Below are 18121 nucleotides of genomic sequence, written 5' to 3'. Positions count from 1 at the left end.
CTCCCTCTACGGCCGCTCCACATCTGCCACTACTCTTCGACAAAACCAGCACTGGCTCCCATTCCCCTACAATATCCTCTTCAAACTTCTCACCATCATGTACAAGGCCCTCTCTAACTCCACTGCTCCCTACATGTCCAACCTCATCTCCTTACATATTTCCTCCCACCCACTCCGGCCAGCCAATGACCGTCACCACTCCTCAACCATGGTCACTGCATCCCATGCGTGAATCCAAGATTTAACCTGTGCTACCCCCCTTCACTGGAATGAGCTCCCTCACTCTATTAGACTCTCCTCAAACTTGCAAAGCTTCAAACGAGCACTGAAATCCGACATGTTCTTTAAAGCATACCCTTCCGCATACCTAGTTTAAAGGACACTCTCCCAAACCACTACCTCAAGCTATCTATGCATCGCTTACTTCCTACCATCAGGCCGCCTTTCGCCTGCTTGCCCCTCATGTCACCTGTCTCCCCCCACCCCCTAGATTGTGAGCTCCTTGGAGCAGGGCCCTCTTACCTCCTGTTCTCACAACCCTCTTCTCTCACACTTCAATTACAGCTCTCTCCTACTGTATGTAGCAAATGTCTATACCTGCATCTCCTCTCGTTGATTACTGTTTATCTCTTCCAGTGGCTGCCTAATAGTATGACAACTACTCCTTTGATTTCTTTAATCTCAGCTGTAGTGTGTACTCAGCTGTAGTCTTGCTAATTGTTACCTGTGCTCTGTTTTACTCTTTCTGTTACTGGAATGTAAATCACTGTGTACCCTGTATTGTTATAATGTTTGCCATATGTACGGTGCTGTGAAACACTTGTGGCACTCTATAAATATAATGTAATATTAATAATATTATGGCCAGCCCTGTATGCAGGAAGAAGTTCTGATGGTGCAAGAAAGCTGCTTCATGGCCATGGCAAATGAAGTCCCTTCTGCTTTATGTGGAATGCATGTTGGAACACATTTAAAGGGAGTCCAGCAGCCATCTTGTTTCCCGGCTGCCCTAATAACATCACTTCCGGTCAGTGGAACACATGGTGGAGTCGGATAACCGGCAACTGGAAAAAATGGATTGATCCTAGATGATTAATTGTCCAATGTTTTAGGGTATTTAAACCCATACTGGCACATAGTAAACCATGCCTCTGATGAAGGACACACAGTCCGAAATACATTAAGCGGGAGATCTTTGTGCCAGGATCAGAGACTGCTGACGGTTTGCCGTGCACTGCTGCTGGGATCATGCCTGAATGATTTCTGGGACCTGAGGGACATCCATGTACTGCAAGGGTGAGAATGGTAACTCCTAGAAGCAAGCCTCATCAGTAAATCACTAGATGGTGATAGTTATGCTAATATCTGTTAAAGTGAGTGCATTGTAAAAATAAAACCTTTTATCATGTATAGAAGGTGTTATATGTGAGCAGCATAAGGAGCGGATTCCATACTCTCAACACCTATCAGAGTCTGAGTCAATGGGTAGAGGGCATATCAGGCTATTCTCATGATGCCAAGGAAGCCCAACAGAGGTTCTCAACTTAGGTTTTCTCTTTTTCTTCCTTCTCCTCTTTACAGATTCCTCAGCAGGAACAGTAGGCTGAAGAGAACCAATACACAGGCTGATTGCTGGAGTTTCTGAGCTGACAACGGGAATCCCTGGCAGGGGCGGTACATTGTAAAGAGATTATAAATATTTGGCACTGGAGACTTGGGAGGATGAAGCACGAGCAGTCCTGAAATTATCAACACACTGGGACAAGGTCGCTTGGATTTCTTCTGGAATCATTTCTGGAAGTTGAATTGTTGCTTGGCTCTTAAAGGGTTGAGGAGATGCTTGATACTTGGGATACTGGATAAACTGACATGAATAGACAGGAACCTTGGATGACTCCATCTGTTATGGACCTCGGCTTTACCAAGATGGATAGGAACCTCGGATGCCTCTGTCTGGGCAGAAACCTTGGATGGATCAAGATGGATATGAATTGCGGATGCCTCTGCCTGGGCAGGAACCTCGGATGGACCCAATTGGGTGGAAATCTCAGCAATGAATTCTATTCATCCATGGATCTCAAATGATGGAGAATTACAACTGCTGGAAGACACAAGAACCATTAAATCACTTTGACAGGTGGCTGACTAGGCGGCATTCACAATATTGGCGGCCGGCTGGGCGGCACTCAAGACAGTGGATAAATCCTCATGTCCAGAGGCAAGGGCATAACTCAGGACCTCATGTCCAAAGGCAAGGGCAGGTGGGTCCTCATGCCCGAAGGCAAGGGCAGTTGGGTCTTCAAGCCCAAAGGCAAGGGCAGGTGGGTCCTCATGCCTGAAGGCAAGGGCAGGTGGGTCCTCATGCCCGAAGGCAAGGGCAGGTGGGTCCTCATGCTTGAAGACAAGGGCAAGTGGGTTCTCATGCCCAATGGCAAGGGCAGGTGGCTCTTCAACTGGAATGTATGGATTCCTTGAAGACTGATGGGAGCATGAGCTGAATTTCTTTATTACAGCTTCACTGAAGGCCACAAGATCCCAAACAGCTGGGTCATTGGTTTCAATTATCGAATTAGCCCATTCCAAGGCTTCTCCACTAAAGGTCAGGAGTAAACATTTAACTATGTTGGAAGGAGTAATTCCAAGAGAAGGATCAGTCTCCAATTATGGTAAAATACCAGTTAACAAGCAAGCAGTATTGTGCTAAATCTCCATCAAAATAATCTAAAGATGGAGTGTTGGATGAATTCTGTGAAGAAACTGGAGACACTGCAGATGCAATAAAAATGGATAGTCAGGGCACTGAAGAGGAAACAGGCTTTCAGGAGACTGGTCAGACATATATGATGAACGAAGCTGACCTCTGACCAGAGATTTGTATGACACTTTTTTGATTTGTTCTTTGCTGGAACTCCTTGGAGACTGGGCTGCACCCAAATCCTCAGCCAACAAGTCAGTACTGAGCATGGCACCCAAGGCTACAGCAGTACCCACGTGCCTAGATACATTGCCTGTGCTGTGAGAAACTAAGATACTAGATTCCTTTCCTGGCATTGGCATGATGCTCAGAGCCCCCTCCTGGGGCTAGACTAAGACAGGAGCTCCCTCCTGTGGCTGGATTAAGGTAGGAGCCACCTCCTGGGGCTGGATGCTCAGAGCCCCCTTTGGGGGCTGAACACTCAGAGCCCCCTCCTGGGGCTGGACACTCATAACCCCTCCTGGGGCTGGACAATCAAAGCCCCCTCCTGGGGCACGACAATCAAAGCCTCCTTAAGGCCTGAATCACTGTAAACCCCCTCTAGGGCTGCAGCACTAGAGACCCCTCTTTGGACTTTGCCTTTTGAGACTACTCCTGGGGCTTTGGCACACGAAATCCCTTCTGGAGTTTTAGCACTCTTGTGGGGTGGACCAAACTTCAGAACCCTTTCAGGAGCAGCAGGCAGAAGAATGTCCTTGGGACTAGCGAACTTCAAACTCCCATTTGGGGCTGGAGGCTTAGAACCCCCTCTTTGAGCTGGAGGCTCGGAAACCCCTGTTGGGGCTGGAGACTCGGAAACCCCTCTTGGGGCTGGAGGCTCAGAAAACCCTCCTGGGGCAACAGGCTGAGAAACCCCTCCTGGGGCGACAGGCTCAGAAACCCCTCCTGGAGTGACAGACTTAGAAACTCCTCCTGGAGCGACAAGCCTGGAAATGGCAGACTGAAGGTCAGCTTTGAGATCGATGGTATTGCATGGAACTTGAGCTGGTGCACTTACATTTGCAACTTGGGAATGGCACTGCAACACTCGAGGACTCCTGTGAGCTGAAAAAGTTGAAGCCATTCTTTCTGAGAGATATTTGGGATCACTTTCTGGAGGAACCTCCTAGGACTGCAGGAGCAGGGTTTTTTCCTGGAATTAAATATTCTGCATCCCTACCAAGTGCAACAGGCACTGAAGCTGATGGACAGGTGGTAATTAAAGATTGGGGTTGCACTCTGACACCATTTCTTGGTTTCCAAATGGGAGAGGCTAGAAAAAAATGCCCTGGGCCCCTACAATAAAGGCAAAGTTTATTGTCTCTATGATGCTGGTGTTCAGTTTCTGAGAGACTAGAGAGAGGAACATTCTGAAACCTGCTTTTTGTCTGTGCAGGAGAGGTACCCCTCATACACATAGGGGTCTATTTACTAAGCCTTGGATGGAGATAAAGTCGCTGGGGATAAAGTACCAGCCAATCGGCTCCTAATTGCTATGCCACAGGCTGTGTTTGAAAAATGACAAGAGACGATTGGCTGGTACTTTATCTCCAGCGACTTTATCTACATCCGAGGCTTAGTAAATAGACTCCATAGTCACAGAACCAAGAAAAACTCAGTTTCTGTAGTCACTTTAATGGGGTTCACCAGTCTCCCCTGAAATTCAGGTAGCATGAATAATATTTCAGATAACAAAGTCTGCAACTGGTCTAGCTTTTCTTTGAAAATCCCCAGTCGTACAGAATCTAAAGAAAATGATGACTCAGGACATGAGCAGTTAACAGTCTGTGAGAAAACTGCCTCAGACAGACTGCAATTACCTTCCCTGCTATTGCATTTGATTGGCTAGTTCATACTGTCAGGGTTCACGTGGGATTTTTCCTGTATGGACATACTCACAGGGAACAACCTACCTATGTTCAAGGTGCAACAGCAGGTTTATTTCGTACAGGGTAAAGCAGTACTCAGAAGGCAAACAACAACAGGGATCAGAGTCCAGTCTCAATTATGGTATAAGTATTAATGTCCTAATACAGCAGCTTAAAGATTATGTATTTTAATACCACAGTCTGGAGACCCAGGATAAGAAGCAAGTGCAGGAAACAATGTTCAGGAGATTATTACTTAGAAGATTGGATACTCGATTACTGTAGTTGAACAACACTGAGGAATAAATACTTGATAACTGTGGCTGAAGAACACTGAAGAATGAATACTTGATAAGTGTGGCTAAAATACACCTTGTTGAATTATGATCATCATTATATGTATTGTTGAATAAACACAGCCTTGATATATGTGTGATTGAAGAATAATACATTATCCAAATAATAAAATCATAGAGATTATTGGCTGGAACATTCCTTTATACAAAAATTGTATTCATATGCAGATTGATTGTATCCTTACTGCATACTGAAAGAACAAGTGAACATGCCAAGGCTATCTCATCTCTCATGGATGAGAAACATTGTAAACAATATACTATCAAGATTGAATTATTGTTATAAAATGTATATACTCTCAGTGTATTCTTATGATCTATTTAATATGATGATTTTTGTGAACCAAAAAATGTCATGTCTAGTATTTTAATGTAAAATTAATTTTTTTATAAAGACTATTAATTAATTTTTTAATAAAGACTATAGTTTACTTCTCTGTCCATTGTTTAACTACATGTTCTGACTCTCAGGGAGCACCACCAACTAAGTTGCTAATTTTTAGCCTACTAGTAGCTATATCACGGTTATGTTGGTTCCACCCATTGTTAGATATATGATTGGATATATGTAAAGAGCATAGGTCTGTGCGGAATCCCCACTAGTTTCCTAATTAAAACATTTCCCAGTTGACAGCTGATCAGAAAGGCATATTGATCTTTCCAATAAGTTTATTCAAGGGAAGCGGTATCACAAACTAAACCGGGTTTTAGAGTAAAGCAGAAAGGGTATGAGGAACTATTGTGACTATTTTTTGTTCATATGAATAAGCTTATTGTGCCACACATTGCCACACTATTTTTCACTATTTTTCATTACCTTCCCTGTCACTTTCTCTGCTGGTACTTGCGCTTGTACTCGTTAACTTTTATAACAATCCCATTAATGTTGGGAAACCTTAGTACAAGCGGCAAGAATAGACCTATACTATGGGGGTCATTCCGAGTTGATCGCTCGTAGCAACTTTTTTCTGCCCGTGCGATCAACTAGACGCCGCATATGGGGGAGTGTATTTCTGCATAGCAGGGCTGCGAATGCTTGTGCAGCCCTGCTATGCAAAAAAAGTTTCTGTAAAAGAAGACCAGGGTAAGAGTTACGTACCCTGAGGGTAATTCCAAGTTGATCGCAGCAGGAAATATTTTAGCAGTTGGGTAAAACCATGTCTACTGCAGGGGAGGCAGATTTAACATGTGCAGAGAGAGTTAGATTTGGGTGTGGTGTGTTCAATCTGCAATCTAATTTGCAGTGTAAAAATAAATCAGCCAGTATTTACCCTGCACAGAAACAAAATAACCCACCCAAATCTAACTCTTTCTGCACATGTTATATCTGCCTCCCCTGCAGTGCACATGGTTTTGCCCAACCGCTAAAAAAATTCCTGCTGCGATCAACTTGGAATTACCCTCCCTGTGCGATCGATCCAGGGTTGATGGTCCCAGAATTGACGTCAGACATCCGCCCTCCAAACGCCTGCATTGGACTCACCACTCCCCGAAAATGGTGAGTTGCCGCCTGATTCCGCCTTTCTGCTGTTAATCTTCTTGCGGTCGCCGTTGCAACCGCTTTCTTCGTTCGCGGCATTGCTGCCCAGCGACGGCCATCGCTGGGCAATGACGCACCTGCGCAATGAGGCCGTCGCGCATGTGCAGTTCCGACCCGATCGCACAGCTTTGAAGAAGTGCAGCATGCGATCGGGTCGGAATGACCCCTATACTCTTTACCCAAGGGAGGATTGGCCATAGGGATCACCAGGAAGATTCCTGGTAGGCTGACATGTCTGTGGCATCTGTTTTGTGTGTTGTCATGTTACCCCACCTCCCACTTGGCAGAGACTCCACCGCACTCATTATACTGCATTGTCCCCATTCATTCTGTTATTTCATCTCTGCAGTACAGGAACTCTGCCATCCGGTGATGTTGCCATGACTACACGGTATGTTATACCACTTGTGCTGCCCATGTCAGGCCACTTCTACAAAGTTTTACAGGGCCACTTTTAGCCCCCAATTTGCCCCTGATCTCAGAGACAACTGCAGCAAAAGGCGCAAGGAAGGCCGCAACTGCGTACAATCAGGCTCTATGAGGAGTGATCCCAGCCCCCTCAACAGACCCCACCTCTCATCAGACCACACCCCCATTAGGGCTGCTTCCATTAATTCCCCAGGCTGGTTTTCCATCCCAATCCACCCCCTGTTCTTACCTAACCTTACAGAAATGCGCAGGTGGCATCAAAAGTTTTCTTCTTAGTCTCTGTAGGTGAAAAAAAGTTCGGATAGCGCAGGAAAGTCCCCAAACTGTGACAGATGTCAGACTGCGCTGCATTGTCCTCCCTGTTTTTGTACCTTTACTTTACTGCTACTGGTATCTTAAATTCAGTTGCCACTTATATAGGTCTTCGAAGGTTAGAGTCTTGGTTACAAAGAAGATATGAAAGCAAATCAAAGGTGGAACATTCTCCTTCCTCCCAACCAGCCCTGACAGTAAACTAATAGAATTCCCAATTAATAAATTGACCTAATTCCCCTCTTTAATCAGCCCTGACATTAATACTATTAGAAACATAGATGAGACATAGGAGATGATGGAAAGAGGGGCACAGATATAACAAATTGAGAAAACATATGCTTACTAGTCTCTGATCTAGTAACATGTCTAGTAACCAGGGCCAGATTAACAATGGGGCAGATGGAGCTCCAGCTCCAGGCCACCACATAAAAATAGGCCCATCATCATAGCAACATGATCACTAGCCATCTGCTGGTCACATGGTCAGTCATAAATCATAACAATTAAGATTGCATTTTGTTTTTCTCAAAAAATTATGCTTTTTTTATATTTTTACATATTTAGGGAGACATTGGAGATGATAGTGTAGGGTTGTACATGCCCACATGGCTCTGGCCACACCCATATAGCACTAATCACACCTCCCCCATTTCTCACAATAGGCCCTTGAATATTTTCAGCTCCAGGCCCATGTGGCCCTTAATCCGGCCCTGCTAGTAACTAGTCTCTGATCTAGTAACATGCACAATGTAATGGGGCTCTCGACTCACACTCATCATGTAGAGAGCCTGCGGCTGTTAAAGCTAAACCTGGGGCAGTACACAGCTGAGTTGTACCATTATGCAGACACCATGTCATAGGTTCCTCTGAGTAAATGGGGAGATATGTGATACATTGACTCCTGGATTCCAGAAATGGCACATTTTTATGACGCTACCTGTAGTGAGGTACAGTACAGTTGAAATGGAGACAGCGGACATTGGCGATATCTTAACAGACAGCTGCTAGCTTTCATGCTGCATGGGCATCTGATTTAGGTGCTGTTTGCTAGCACCACAGCTAAGGATCCTCTCTGTCACAACATTCTTCATGAATTTAGTGTTAAATAGTGAGCAAAGCATGGTCACCTTTGTGAACCTTACAACCATGGGCTCATTTATACATTCTTCCACCCTCGCCTTGTGATTGTCCAACAGCTTGCAGTAGCTACTGTATCAGACTTGCGTATTTCTTTGGCATTGTTCCCACTTCCAAACTGGGAACAGACAGGCCAGCAGAAGATGAAGACTGATGACTAAATGAGCTATGATCATTAGACAGTGGTTCTTGAATCATGACACCCTAGAGTATCAGGATATTTTTCATGGCACTCCTAACATAAAAGATTTTATTTATAAATATGGAAAACAATATTATTTAGTAAATTGTGCCTACCTGTCATCCTTAAGTTCAGTTATGTAGTGGTATATAGAGTTGTGCTTCTGATTGTCCACATGTTTTATTATTGGCAGCCACAAGCATTGGCTTTTGCCTATCACTTTGATCATAAATAAGTTGATTTGGTCCTGGACCACTAACCCGAGGCACCCCTGTAAGAACCTTGCGGTACCCCAGGGTGCCTAGGTACACAGTTTGAGAACCGATGTCATTAAAAAAATCTCTCTGCTGATGTGCTGGAGTTATTAAGAGGAAAGGAACTCTTAAATAGATTATATCCTACGAATTTTTAGAACAATAAACCCTTTGTAACATTTGTTTAATAAACATGAGTGCTTCCTCCTGCATTGGGGTGAGCAAGGACAGCAATTGAAAGCTAGGAGCAATTCTACTAGGTGTGAGATTTTTGCTGTGACTTCGGAAGTTACTACATTTGGCACACAAGTATGACATTTTACAAGTGCAGGCACATCTGCATTAAACTGACACAAGTACACCAGGTTCTGCACTAAACTCGCGCGAGTGCACCCAGACCCACACTAAACTCTCTCAAGTACAGTCGGTTCCACACTAAACTGTTTGTGAACCCTTCAAAATTGTCTATATTTCTTCTGAAATGTGGCCTAAAACTTTCTCAGATTTGCACAAGTCTTAAAAGTAGATAAAGAGAACCAAATCAAACAAATGAGACAAAAAAATTAGACATGCTCATTTTTTAATTGAGGAAAATGATCCAATATCACATATCTGTGAGTGACAAAAGTATGTGAAACTTTAGGCTTTCAGTATCTGGTATGACCCCCTTGTGCAGCAATAACTGCATGTAAACGTTTCTGGTAATTGTTGATTAGTCCTGAACACCAGCTTGGAGGAATTGTACCCCATTCCTCCGTACAAAATAGCTTCAACTCTGTTATGTTGGTGGGTTTCCTCCCATGAACTGCTCGCTTCAGGTCCTTCTACAGCATTTCAATTGGATTAAGGTCAGGTCTTTTTTTGATTTGGCCATTCCAAAACTTTAAATTTATTCTTCAACCATTCTTTAAATGAATGACTTGTGTGCTTTGGGTCCTTGTCTTACTGCATGACCCACATTCTTTTGAGATGCATCTCATGGACAGATCGTACATTCTAAAGGTGAAATTAGAGTCAAGTATTTTCAATCAATGGGATGACAAGCTGGTGTTCAGGACTAATCAACAGTTACCAGAAATGTTTACATGCATATATTGCTGCACAAGGGGCTCATACCAGATACTGAAAGCCTAAAGGTTCACATACTTTTGACACTCACAGACATGTGATATTGGATTAATTTCCACAACAAAAAAAATGAGCATGTTTAATTGTTTATTTCTTATTTCTTTGATTTGGTTTTCTTTATCTACTTTTAGGACTTGTGTTAAAATCTGAGGTACTATTAGGCCAAATTTCAGCAGAAATATAGATAATTCTGAAGAGTTCACAAACTTTCAAGCACCACTGTATATGACAAGAGTGGTTTGCAATGGGAGAGTTTTGATCAACTGCAAGCTGTTTTTGGGGAGGAAGCACTGTGCCAGACCACTGTGTTTCAGTGGTTTGCAGAATTTCCGAATGGGAAACGGTCCCTGAAAGTCGAGGAACACTGTGGCTGATCTGTGTCCACCATCACTGAGGACAATGTTGCTGCCATGCATGCAATAGTCAAGTTGTATGCCAGGGTGACTGTAGCCCAGTTAGAGGAGATAGATATCCCATCCACTTGATACTCCATGAAAAGCTTAGCCTGAGTAAGATTTCTGCATGCTGTGTGCACCATCAGCTGACTCGAGAGCAGAAGGGGGTTCGGGTGACTTTGTGCCGCAACATGCTGACCAGGTTTGATTTTGGTCACTCAAACTCTGTCTTGGTTATCATCAGTGACAATGAATTCTGGATCTGCACTTTTGCCCCTGATACCAAACAACAGTCCTGACCCCAGTTGGAGGTGCACCACAGAAGTACAGATGTGAGCACAGTGTGGCCAAGCAGATGGTGGCTGTTTCTAAGGCCAAGACTGGTCATGTAGTTACCGTACTATTAATGCAGCAGCACACCATCACAGGGGACTGGTACGCCAACGAAAGCCAGATGCAAACCATTTCCAGGCGCTGTCCAAGAATTTGCACTTGTGGTGCACTTCTCTATCAAAACAATGCACCTGCCTACAAGTCCCGGAAAGTGGTGGATTTTCTGGCCCATAAATGCATCCAGCTTGGTCATCTGTCGTACAGGCCAGATCTTGCCCCCTGCGACTTCTTCATGTTCCTACAAATCAAGTGCAAGATATGTGGGATTTGTTTTGAGTCACCAGAAAGCTGCAGTGGAGACCTTCATCCAGCATGTAGAAAACATACCTGCTTCATACTGGACCAGCTGCTTCACCAAGTGGTTTGAGCGCATACAACTTTGCATAGACTCCCCTAGTGAATACTTTGACAAAGTTTAATGTTCACTCTGTTGTAACTATAATACTTTGTGTGCATTTAAAAACTTATTGCACACCTCTCATATTTACCAAGATAGAAAGCAGAACATTCATGCTTTTCGATTGCTAGGGCTTACAGGAGCCAACAAAAACGAGTTTTATGGTAAGAACTTACCTTTGTTAAAACTCTTTCTGCGAGGTACACTGGGCTCCACAAGGAATGGACAATGGGGTGTAGAGTAGGATCTTGATCCGAAGCACCAACAGGCTCAAAAGTTTTGACCTTCTTCCCAAGATGCATAGCGCCGCCTCCTATATCACCCCGCCTCCAAGCACAGGAGCTCAGTTTTGTTAACCAGCCCAATGCAGTAGCAAGTAAAAGAGACGACAACTGCCAGTTGCCACAAACACCACACTCTCCCGACAGGAGAAATGTCAGCGGCTAATGCCATACCAACCCAAAGAAGCTAAGTGCGTCAGGGTGGGCGCCTTGTGGAGCCTAGTGTACCTCGCAGAAAGAGTTTTAACAAAGGTAAGTTCTTACCATAAAACTTGTTTTCTGCTGCGAAGTACACTGGGCTCCACAAGGAATGGACAATGGGGATGTCCTAAAGCAGTTCCTTATGGGAGGGGATGCACTGTAGCGGGCACAAGAACCCGGCGTCCAAAGGAAGCTCCTGGGAAGCGGCAGTATCGAAGGCATAGAACCTTATGAACGTGTTCACAGAGGACCACGTAGCCGCCTTGCACAATTGTTCAAGGGTCGCACCACGTTGGGCCGCCCAAGAAGGTCCAACAGACCGAGTAGAATGGGCCTTAATGTGATCAGGAGCAGAGAGACCAGCCTTCACATAAGCATGTGCAATCACCATTCTAATCCATCTGGCCAGAGTTTGCTTGTGAGCAGGCCAGCCCCGTTTGTGAAACCCAAACACAACAAAAAGAGAATCAGATTTCCTAATAGGAGCAGTTCTCTTCACATAGATACAGAGAGCCCGTACCACATCCAAAGACCGCTCTTTGGGAGACAGATCAGGAGAAACAAGTGCTACAATCTCCTGGTTAAGGTGGATCGTAGAAACCACCTTAGGTAGATAGCCGGGACGAGTCCTAAGAACCGCCCGGTCACGGTGAAATATCAGATATGGGGAACTACAGGACAAAGCACCCAAATCCGACACTCTTCTAGCTAAAGCAATAGCCAGCAGAAACACCACCTTAAGGGAAAGCCACTTAAGGTCAGCTGAACCAAGAGGTTCAAACGGAGACTCTTGTAACGCCTCCAAAACCACCAACAAGTCCCAAGGCGCCACAGGCGAGACATAGGGAGGTTGGATACGCAACACGCCCTGAGTAAAGGTATGCACATCAAATAAGGTCGCAATTTTTCTCTGAAAACACACTGACAAGGCAGATATTTGAAACTTGAGGTAGGCCAGACGCAGGCCTAAGTCCAGGCCCTGCTGAAGAAAAGCCAACAACTTGGCTATACTAAACTTGTAAGCGTCATAATCATTAGATGCGCACCAAACAAAGTAAGAATGCCAGACCCTATAGTAAATCCGAACCGAAGCCGGTTTCCGGGCCCGCAACATAGTTTGAATGACCGCCTCAGAAAACCCTTTAGCCCTTAAGACGGAAGCTTCAAGAGCCATGCCGTCAAAGACAGCCGGGATAGGTCCTGGTAGACACAGGGGCCCTGAACGAGGAGGTCTGGGCGTTGTGGAAGTAGAATTGGACGCTCTGACGATAGGCCTTGCAGGTCTGAGAACCAGTGCCGTCTGGGCCACGCTGGAGCTATGAGAAGCAGAATTCCTTTTTCTTGCTTGAACTTCCGAATTACCCTGGGCAGGAGTGACACTGGAGGGAATACGTACGGCACCCGAAACCTCCACGGTACCGCCAGCGCATCCACGAATGCTGCTTGAGGATCCCTTGTCCTTGCTCCGAAGACCGGAACCTTGTGATTGTGTCGAGACGCCATCAGATCTACGTCTGGAAGGCCCCACCTTTCCACTAGGAGTTGAAACACTTCTGGATGTAGGCCCCACTCGCCGGCATGCACGTCCTGACAACTGAGAAAGTCCGCTTCCCAATTCAGGACTCCCGGAATGAAAATTGCCGATATGGCCGGTAGATGGCGTTCTGCCCACTGTAGAATCCGTGAGACTTCCTTCATTGCTAGGTGGCTTCGAGTGCCGCCTTGATGATTTATGTAAGCCACTGTGGTGGCGTTGTCCGACTGTACTTGAACAGGATGGTTCTGAATTAAATGCTGGGCTAGGTTCAAGGCATTGTAGACCGCCCGCAAGTCCAGAATATTGATCGAGAGGAGGGACTCCTCCTTGGTCCACCGCCCCTGAAGGGAGTGTTGCTCCAGCACCGCGCCCCAACCTCTGAGACTGGCATCTGTCGTCAACAGGACCCAGTCGGATATCCAGAACGGACGGCCCCTGCACAGTTGTTGGTCCCGGAGCCACCAGAGCAGTGACAGACGGACCTCCGGAGTCAATGAGATCATTTGAGACCTGATCCGGTGAGGCAGGCCGTCCCATTTGGCTAGAATCAGCCTCTGGAGAGGGCGAGAGTGAAATTGAGCGTACTCCACCATGACGAATGCTGACACCATGAGGCCCAGCACCTGCATCGCCGAATGTATCGACACTTGCGGACGAGATAGGAAGCAACAAATCCTGTCCTGAAGTTTCAGGACTTTCTCCTGAGACAGGAACAACCGCTGGTTGTGAGTGTCCAATAGTGCTCCCAGATGCACCATGCTCTGAGCAGGGATCAGGGATGACTTCTTCCAGTTGATGAGCCACCTGTGGGCTTGCAGAAACCGGACCGTCACATCTAGATGACGCAGGAGAAGTTCTGGGGAATTTGCCAGGATTAACAAGTCGTCCAAATACGGCAGTATCCTGACCCCTTGACGGCGGCGTACCACCGTCATCACCGCCATGACTTTTGTAAAGACTCGCAGAGCCGTTGTTAAACCAAAAGGTAATGCCCGAAACTGGTAATGGCAGTTGCCAATCACAAATCTCAGGTATTGCTGATGAGACACTGCTATAGGAATATGCAGGTAAGCATCCTGTATATCCAGGGAGACCATGTTCCAAGGCCAGAACTATAGAGCGAAGGGTTTCCATCCGGAACCTGGAAACCTTCACAAACCTGTTCAATGTCTTGAGGTTGAGAATGGGCCGGGAGGACCCATTCGGTTTCAGGACTAGAAACAGCGGAGAATAGTACCCCCAGCCCCTCCGCGCAAGAGGCACCTGTACTCGTCATGAGGCAGGCTTATCTGTCTTGGAAGCTGGCTGACGGGCCGCCCAGGCTCTTTTGGGTTTAGGCTTATGAGGTTTGGAAGTGCGGGCCAGCTTGTTGTACGCCTGACCTTTTGCTTTACCTGAAGGACGAAAGGGGCGAAAGGAAGTACCTTTAGCCTTCGACACAGAAGGAGCAGTACTTGGCAGACAGGCAGTTTTGGCAGTAGCCAAGTCAGCCACCATCTTATTTAAATCCTCCCCAAACAGAATATCTCCCTTAAAAGGGAGTGCCTCCAGGGTTTTTTTTAGAGTCCAGATCCACAGACCAGGATCTCAGCCACAATATCCGGCGAGCCAGGACTGACGTAGTAGAGGCCTTGGCTGCCAGGATACCGGCATCAGAAGCCGCCTCTTTAATATAACGAGAAGCTGTGACAATATAAGACAGGCATTGTCTAGCATGGTCAGAGGAGATTTCAGCATCTTACTCCAAGGCCGATGCTTCAATGGCCTCTGCAGCCCAAGTAGCTGCAATAGTGGGCCTTTGTGCAGCACCCGTGAGGGTGTAAATCGCTTTCAGACAACCCTCCACACGTTTATCCGTAGGCTCTTTTAGAGACGTGACGGTGGTGACCGGTAGAGCTGAGGAAACCACCATCCTAGCCACATGTGAGTTTACTGGAGGAGGCGTTTCCCAATTCTTAGACAGCTCCGGCGCGAGGGGATAGCGAGCCAGTATCTTCTTTTGAGGCACAAACTTTGTACCCGGGTTTTCCCAGGGTTCCTGACGTATGTCAATTAAGTGGTCAGAGTGAGGTAAAACTTGTTTAATCACCTTCTGACGCTTGAACCTATCTGGTTTCTAAGGAGGAACGGATGGCTCGGGATCATCCGTACTCTGTAAAATTATCTTAAGAGCCTCCAAAAGATCAGGAACATCCACATTTGAACCACCCTCCCCATCAGCCGTATCTGAGTCAGAACCTGTGGGGTTAGTGTAAGTGCCGTCTTCATCCGACGAGGTGTCAGTGACAGCAGTGGATTGTGAGGAGACAAGCGCTCGCTTAGAGGACCCCTTGGACGTAGGCGAGCGACTGTCAGACTTTTTAGTAGTCAGGGACTGGTTCAACTTCTTTATTTGAGCAGATAAATCGTCCGCCCACGTGGGTTAGCTGCAGGGACCACAAACGGTTGCATCGGCATTGGGGGTCCCATAGGGGGTGTTAGTTTATGAACTAGCGTATGCGGAAGCGTGGAAAAAGCGGCCCACGGCGGGTCATTATTTGCCCCCGTTGCCACCGTCCCACTGGGGGGGCAAGGAGCCCCCAGAACCAGAGCCCAAAGCTGCTATATTCTCCTCATAGGTATCTGCGGCTTCAGCAACACCGGCAGTGTGTTCAGCCCCAGAACTGTTACCCTCAGAAGCAGACATGATATAACTTGCAGTATCAGGTAACACAGTACAATTTGTCAGCAGCACAATACCTCTAGCCCAAACCCCTGCGCAGTGTAGTCAGCACCAGCAGAGAAAAAGGAGAGATATGGTGACTAAATCACAGAGAAAAATACGTAATACAGTATATCTTTGTGAAAATCCTATATTAGATAAAACCTGACGCACCAAGCCCCCTCAGGTTATAGAATATAGCGATAGCAGGTTGAGTGAAAAATACGAAATGGACACCACTCAGCTATCAAATGCACACACAAATAGTCACAGTCTGTACAATGCAGAGGTTATTACTAACAATAATACTGCACTGGACTAGCTTACACAGCTATATAACAATAGATATAACAGTACACAGTAAGAACTGGATGTATATCACAGGGTAATTGTACTAGGAAACCCTGACTAAGTGCACTCTTTCTTAACTAACACTGACTAAAAAAGGCAGGTAGAATACTTAAGTGTCTTGTAAAGTCACAGCACTGACATCCAGGAGGATTTGCCCAAGCATTCCCAGGAACAGTGAGCTGATGGATAATGGCGCCGCAGACACTGCCAGGGAGTGAGGGAGAGACAGATATGCAGCTCCAGGGCTGGAACATTTGCAGAAAATGGCGCCCTGGGGCTGGGGGAGGGGCTTCAGGTCCAAGCTCTGTCCCATGAGGCTATTTGACATCTTTGAAAAGCTTTACTTTTTCAAGTGTGCATGAGTTAGTTGATGCCATTTTCTCTGGTGGGCAGTAGCTGATCAATATATCTATTGACCCATTTTCACAGTTGTGCAGGCATGTACAATACCTGAAGTGAAGTGATAACGACTTGTGTTTTTGTTGTTAAAACACTTTGTTAGGCTGGTGTAGCTGTTCAACACGTCCTCAGTTATTGACAAAAACGGTCCAGTGAAAGTCGAAAACGCTGTGTTGTGCAATGAGGTTAACCCTCGGAGGACCAAAACACTACATTCGGCATGGTTAGGTTTCCACAATTTTAGAGGACTTAAACGATGCATTCTGCAATGAGGTTAGGTTTCCCATCATGCATGGGACCGGAACGCTGCATTATGTAAAAAGGTTAGGTTTCCAGCTACACTGAGGTTCAAAATGCGTTCTGCAATGAACGTATTTCCCCTGCGGAGAAATTAAACACTGCATTCTGAAATGTAGTAGGTTTCCATCCCCGCGGAGAAATGAAACACTGCATTCTGCAATGAGTTTAGGTTTCCAGCTCTGTGCAAGAACAAACGCTACGTTCTGCAGTGAGGTTAGGCTTACAGCCCTGCAGAGGAACAAAACCCTACTTTCTGAGATATAGAGAAAAGGATCTGTTTCCGATGCACTGAAGATTTAAAATGTAACTTTTATTGGTTAATTAAAAATAGACGTGGAGACATTGTATATACTTTTTCCACAGAAATCATCCTATTATGTATACGAAATAGTGTGGATATTTCCCGTATGCATAAGTTCAATAAGCTGCGCCGCCGGGGCACATGTGGTATCAAACAATACGGCATCTGAGGACAAACTAATATTGGTGATGCGACAGTGTGCTTTCCAATTACAATTATAAATGCACTTTAATGTGGCAGAGTATACCACTATAATTCTTGTGGAGTAAAACATAAAGCGCCTTGAGTCCTGTTTGGAGAAAGAGCGCTATATAAATAAAATTATTATTATTTAAACCACATGTGACATAATTAATTTTGGGTCCATGAGTGCTATGCAATATGGTGTATACTTGAATATATAATCTTATTAATATATCAAGTGACCTAAATGGCTATTAAAAAGTATGTTAAATAAATTACACTATAATATCAGCCCGATATGAGATACCCTAACATTGAGTGGTATGTGTACATCCTTGTTTAGGGACACTAACTAACACTAGTGTAATATATTTGTGGACATACAGTACTGTACACCAATTAATATCAGTGCAATAGATCTGTGGATATAGTCATACCGGGTGTGGATCATTAGATCGACAGTGTCTAGGTTGACAATGTTTAGGTCGACCACTATAGGTCGACAGTCACTAGGTTGACAGGGTTGGAAGGTTGACAGGGTTTCTAGGTCGACATGTGTTAGGTCGACAGGTCAAAAGGTCGACATGAGGTTGTTTGTTTGTTTTTTGTGTCGTTTTCTTCCTAGAGTGACCGGGAACCCCAATAAGGGCACCGTGTCTCCTTGCATGGCTCGCTTCGCTCGCCATGCTTCGGGCAAGATGCCGCACTTCGCTTGGCACCGATTACTGTTCCAATCGTAA

Source organism: Pseudophryne corroboree, chromosome 3, assembly GCF_028390025.1.
Source record: "Pseudophryne corroboree isolate aPseCor3 chromosome 3, aPseCor3.hap2, whole genome shotgun sequence".
Lineage (NCBI taxonomy): Eukaryota > Metazoa > Chordata > Amphibia > Anura > Myobatrachidae > Pseudophryne > Pseudophryne corroboree.
This window is presented reverse-complemented; position numbering follows the sequence as displayed.